A 5,708-nucleotide genomic window follows, 5' to 3' on the forward strand; every position below is an offset into this window, starting at 1 on the left:
AAATATGAGGAACATCAAACGCTCTGAAAAATAGAAGGAGCATTAAACGGTGTTCAAAAACATGAAGAGCCTGAAAAGTTGTGAAAAATATGAAGAGCTTCAAAAGGTGTCAAACATATTAGGAGCATGAAACAGTCTCAAAAATAGGAGGAGCATGAAGCGGTGTTCAAAAACATAGAGAGCATGAAAAACTGTGAGATATATGAAGAACTTCAAAAGCTGTCAAAAAAATGACGAGCATGAAACGGTCTGAAAAATAGGAAGAGCATGAAACGGTGTTCAAAAACATGAAGAGCCTGGGAAAGTTGGAAAAATATGAAGAGCCTCAAAACGTGTCAAAAATATGAGGAGCTTGAAACGGTCTGAAAAATAGGAGGAGCATGAAGCGGTGTTGAAAAACATGAAGAGCCTGAAAACGTGTGAAAAATATGAAGAGTTTCAAAAGGTGTGAAAAATATGAAGAGCTTCAAAAGGTGTCGAAAATGAGATGAGCATGAAACGTTCTGAAAAATTGGAGGAAAATGAAGCTGTGTTGAAAACCATGAAGAGCCTGAAAAGGTGTGAAAAATATGAAGAGCTTCAAAACGTGTCAAAAATATGAGGAGCCTGAAACGGTCTCAAAAATAGGAGGAGCATGAAACGTTCTGAAAAATAGGAGGAGCATGAAGCGGTGTTCAAAAACATGAAGAGCCTGAAAAGGTGTAAAAAATATGAAGAGCTTCAAAAGGTGTCAAAAATGAGATGAGCATGAAACGGTCTGAAAAATAAGATGAGCATGAAATGGTGATCAAAATGTGAAGACCTGAAAAGGTGTGAAAAATATGAAGAGTTTCTAAAGGTGTGAAATCCATGAGGAGCATGAAACGGGCTGAAAAATAGGAGAAGCATGAAGTGGTGTGGAAAAACATGAAGAGCCTGAAAAGGTGTGAAAAATATGAAGAGCTTCAAAAGGTGTGAAATACATGAGGAGCATGAAACTCTCTGAAAAATAGAAGGAGCATGAAGCGGTGTTCAAAAACATGAAGAGCCTGAAAAGTTGTGAAAAATATGAAGAGCTTCAAAAGGTGTCAAACATATTAGGAGCATGAAACGGTCTGAAAAATAGGAGGAGCACGAAGCGGTGTTCAAATACATGAAGAGCCTGAAAAGGTGTGAAAATATTAAGAGCTTCAAAAGGTGTCAAAAATATGAGGAGCATGAAACGGTCTGAAAAAGACGAGGAGCATGAAGCGGTGTTCAAAAACATGAAGAGCCTTAAAAGGTGTGAAAAATATGAAGAGCTTCAAAAGGTGTCAAAAATATGAGAAGCATGAAACGGTCTGAAAAATATGAGGAGCATGAAGCGGTGTTGAAAAACATGAAGAGCCTGAGAACTTGTGAAAAATATGAAGAGCTTCAAAAGGTGTGAAATACATGAGGAGCATGAAACGGGCTGAAAAATAGGAGAAGCATGAAGTGGTGTGGAAAAACATGAAGAGCCTGAAAAGGTGTGAAAAATATGAAGAGCATCAAAAGGTGTGAAATATATGAGGAGCATGAAACTCTCTGAAAAATAGAAGGAGCATGAAGTGGTGTTGAAAAATATGAAGAGCCTGAAAAGGTGTGAAATATATGAAGAGCTTCAAAATGTGTCAAAAATATGAGGAGTATGAAAAGGTCTCAAAAATAGGAGCAGCATGAAACGGTGTTCATAAACATGAAGAGCCTGAGAAGGTGTGAAAAATATGAAGAGCTTCAAAAGCTGTCAATAATATGAGGAGCATGAAACGGTCTGAAAAACAGGACGATCATGAAGCGGTGTTGAAAAATATGAAGAGCCTGAAAAGTTGTGAAAAATATGAAGAGCTTCAAAAGGTTTCAAAAATATGAGGAGCATGATACGGTCTCAAAAATAGGAGGAGCATGAAACGGTCTGAAAAATATGAGGGCATGAAACTGTGTTGAAAATAATGAAGAGCCTGAAATGGTGAGAAAAATATGAAGAGCTTCAAAAGGATTCAAAAATATGAGGAGCATGAAACGGTCTGAAAAATAGGAGGAGCATGAAGCGGTTTTGAAAAACATGAAGAGCCTGAAATGGTGTGTAAAATATGAAGAGCTTCAAAAGATTTCAAAAATATGAGGAGCATGAAACGGTCTGAAAAATAGGAGGAGCATGAAGCGGTATTGAAAAACATGAAGAGCCTGAAATGGTGTGAAAAATATGAAGAGCTTCAAAATGTGTGAAATACATGAGGAGCATGAAACGGTCTGAAAAAAGGAGGAGCATGAAGCGGTATTGAAAAACATGAAGAGCCTGAAATGGTGTGAAAAATATGAAGAGCTTCAAAAGGTTTCAAAAATATGAGGAGCATGAAACGGGCTGAAAAATAAGAGGAGCATGAAGAGGTATTGAAAAACATGAAGAGCCTGAAAAGGTATGGAAAATATGAAGAGCTTCAAAATGTGTGAAATACATGAGGAGCATGAAACGGTCTGAAAAATAGGAGGAGCATGAAGCGGTGTTGAAAAACATGAAGAGCCTGAAAAGGTGTGAAAAATATGAAAAGCTTCAAAAGGTGTCAATATTAAGACGTGCATGCAACAGTCTGAAAAATAGGAGGAGCATGAAACGGTCTGAAATATAGGAGGAGCATGAAGCGGTGTTCAAAAACAAGAAGAGCCTGAAAAGGTGTGAAAAATATGAAGAGCTTCAAAACGTGTGAAAAATATGTGGAGCATGTAACTGTCTGAAAAATAGGAGGAGCATGAAACGGTGTGAAAAACATGAAGAGCATGAAAAGGTGTGAAAAATATGAAGAGCTTCAAAAGGTGTCAAAATTAAGAGGAGTATGAAATGGTCTCAAAAATAGGAGAAGCATGAAGCGGTGTTGAAAAACATGAAGAGCCTGAAAAGGTGTGAAAAAAATGAAGAGCTTCAAAAGGTGTCAAAAATATGAGGAGCATGAAACGGTCTAAAAAATAGGAGGAGCATGAATCTGTGCTCAAATACATGAAGCGCCTGAGAAGGTGCGAAAAATATGAAGAGCTTCAAAAGGTGTGAAAAATATGAGGAGCATGAAACGATCTCAAAAATAGGAGGAGCATGAAGCGGTGTTAAAAAACATGAAGAGCCTGAAAATACGTGACAAATATAAAGAGCTTCAAGATGTGTGAAAAATATGAGGAGCATGAAACTGTCTCAAAAATAGGAGGAGCATGAAGCGGTGTTCAAAAATATGGAGAGCCTGAAAAGGTATGAAAAATATGAAGAGCTTCAAAAGGTGACAAAAATATGAGGAACATGAAACAGTCTGAAAAACAGAAGGAGCATGAAGCGGTGTTTAAAAACTTGAAGAGCCTTAAAAGGTGTGAAAAATATGAAGAGCTTCAAAAGGTTAGAAAAATATGAAGAGCAGGGAACGGTCTGAACAATAGGAGGAGGATAAAGCGGTGTTCAAAAACATGAAGAGCCTGAAAAGGTGTGACAAATATGAAGAGCTTCAAAAGCTGTCAAAAATATGAGGAGCATGAAACGGTCTGAAAAATAGGAGGAGCATGAAGCGGTGTTCAAAAATATGGAGAGCCTGAAAAGGTATGAAAAATATGAAGAGGTTCAAAAGGTGTCAAAAATATGAGGAGCATGAAACGGTCTGAAAAATAGGAGGAGTATGAAACGGTGTTCAAAAATATGAAGAGCCTTGAATGGTGGGAAAAATATGAAGAGTCCAAAACGTGTCAAAATTATGAGGAGCATGAAACATTCTGAAAAATAGGAGGAGCATGAAACGGTGTTCAAAAATATGAAGAGCCTGGAATGGTGTGAAAATTATGAAAGCCCCAAAACGTGTCAAAAATATGAGGAGCATGAAACTGTCTGAAAAATAGGAGGAGTATGAAACGGTGTTCAAAAATATGAAGAGCCTGGAATGGTGTGAAAATTATGAAAGCTTCAAAACGTGTCAAAAATATGAGGAGCATGAAATGGTCTGAAAATACGAGGAGCATGAAGTCGTGTTCAAAAACATAAAGAGCCTGAAAAGGTGTGAAATATATGAAGAGCATCAAAATGTGTGAAAAATATGAGGAGCATGAAACGGTGTGAAAAATATGAGGATCATGAAGCGGTGTGCAAAAACATGATGAGCCTGAAAAGGTGTGAAAAATATGAAGAGCTTCATAAGGTGTGAAAAATATTAGGAGCATGAAACGACCTGAAAAATACGAGGAGCATGAAACGGTGTTCAAAAACATGAAGAGCCTGAAAAGGTGTGAAAAATATGAAGAGCTTCAAAAGGTGTGAAAACTATGAGGAGCATGAAACCGTTTGAAAAATAGGAGGAGCATGAAGCGGTGTTCAATAATATGAAAAGCCTGAAAATGTGTGAAAAATATGAAGAACTTCAAAATTTTCAAAAATATGAGAAGCATGAAACATTCTGCAAAATAGGAGGAGCATGAAACGGTGTTGAAAAACATGGAGAGCCTGAAAAGGTGAGAAAAATATGAAGAGCTCCAAAAGTTGTCAAAATTATGAGTAGCATGAAACCGTCTCAAAAATAGGAGGACCGTGAAGCAAGATGTGAAAAACATGAAGAGTTTCAAAAGGTGTGAAAAATATGAGGAGCATGAAAAGGTCTGAAAAATAGGAGGAGCATGAAACGGTGTTCAAAAATATGAAGAGCCTGGAATGAGGTGAAAAATATGAGAGCCCAAAAACGTGTCAAAAATATGAGGTGCATGAAACGGTCTGAAACATACGAGGAGCATGAAGTGGTGTTCAAAAACATAAAGAGCCTGAAAAGGTCTGAAATATATGAAGAGCATCAAAAGGTGTGAAAAATATGAGGATCATGAAGCGGTGTGCAAAAACATGATGAGTCTGAAAAGGCGTGAAAAATATGAAGAGCTTCAAAAGGTGTGAAAAATATTAGGAGCATGAAACGATTCTGAAAAATAGGAGGAGCATGAAACGGTGTTCAAAAACATGAAGAGCCTAAAAAGGTGTGAAAAATATGAAGAGCTTCAAAAGGTGTCAAAAATATGAGGAGCATGAAACGGACTCAAATATAGGAGGAGCATGAATCGCTGATGAAAAACATGGAGAGCCTGAAATGGTGTGAAAAATATGAAGAGCTTATAAACGTGTCAAATATATGAGGAACATGATACGGTCTCAAAAATAGGAGGAGCATGAAACGGTCTGAAAAATATGAGGGCATGAAACTGTGTTGAAAAACATGAAGAGCCTGAAATGGTGTGAAAAATATGAAGAGCTTCAAAAGGTTTCAAAAATAAGAGGAGCATGAAACGGTCTGAAAAATAGGAGGATAATGAAGCGGTTTTGAAAAATATGAAGAGCCTGAAATGGTGTGAAAAATATGAAGAGCTTCAAAAGGTTTCAAAAATATGAGGAGCATGAAACGGTCTGAAAAATAGGAGGAACATGAAGCGGTTTTGAAAAACATGAAGAGCCTGAAAAGGTATGGAAAATATGAAGAGCTTCAAAATGTGTGAAATACATGAGGAGCATGAAACGGTCTGAAAAATAGGAGAAGCATGAAGTGGTGTGGAAAAAGATGAAGAGCTTGAAAAAGTGTGAAAAATATGAAGAGCTTCAAAAGGTGTGAAATACATGAGGAGCATGAAACTCTCTGAAAAATAGGAGGAGCAAGAAGTGGTGTTCAAAAACATGAAGAGCCTAAAAATGTGAAAAATATGAAGAGCTT

This window comes from Dama dama, unplaced genomic scaffold (assembly GCF_033118175.1).
Source record: "Dama dama isolate Ldn47 unplaced genomic scaffold, ASM3311817v1 ptg000020l, whole genome shotgun sequence".
Lineage (NCBI taxonomy): Eukaryota > Metazoa > Chordata > Mammalia > Artiodactyla > Cervidae > Dama > Dama dama.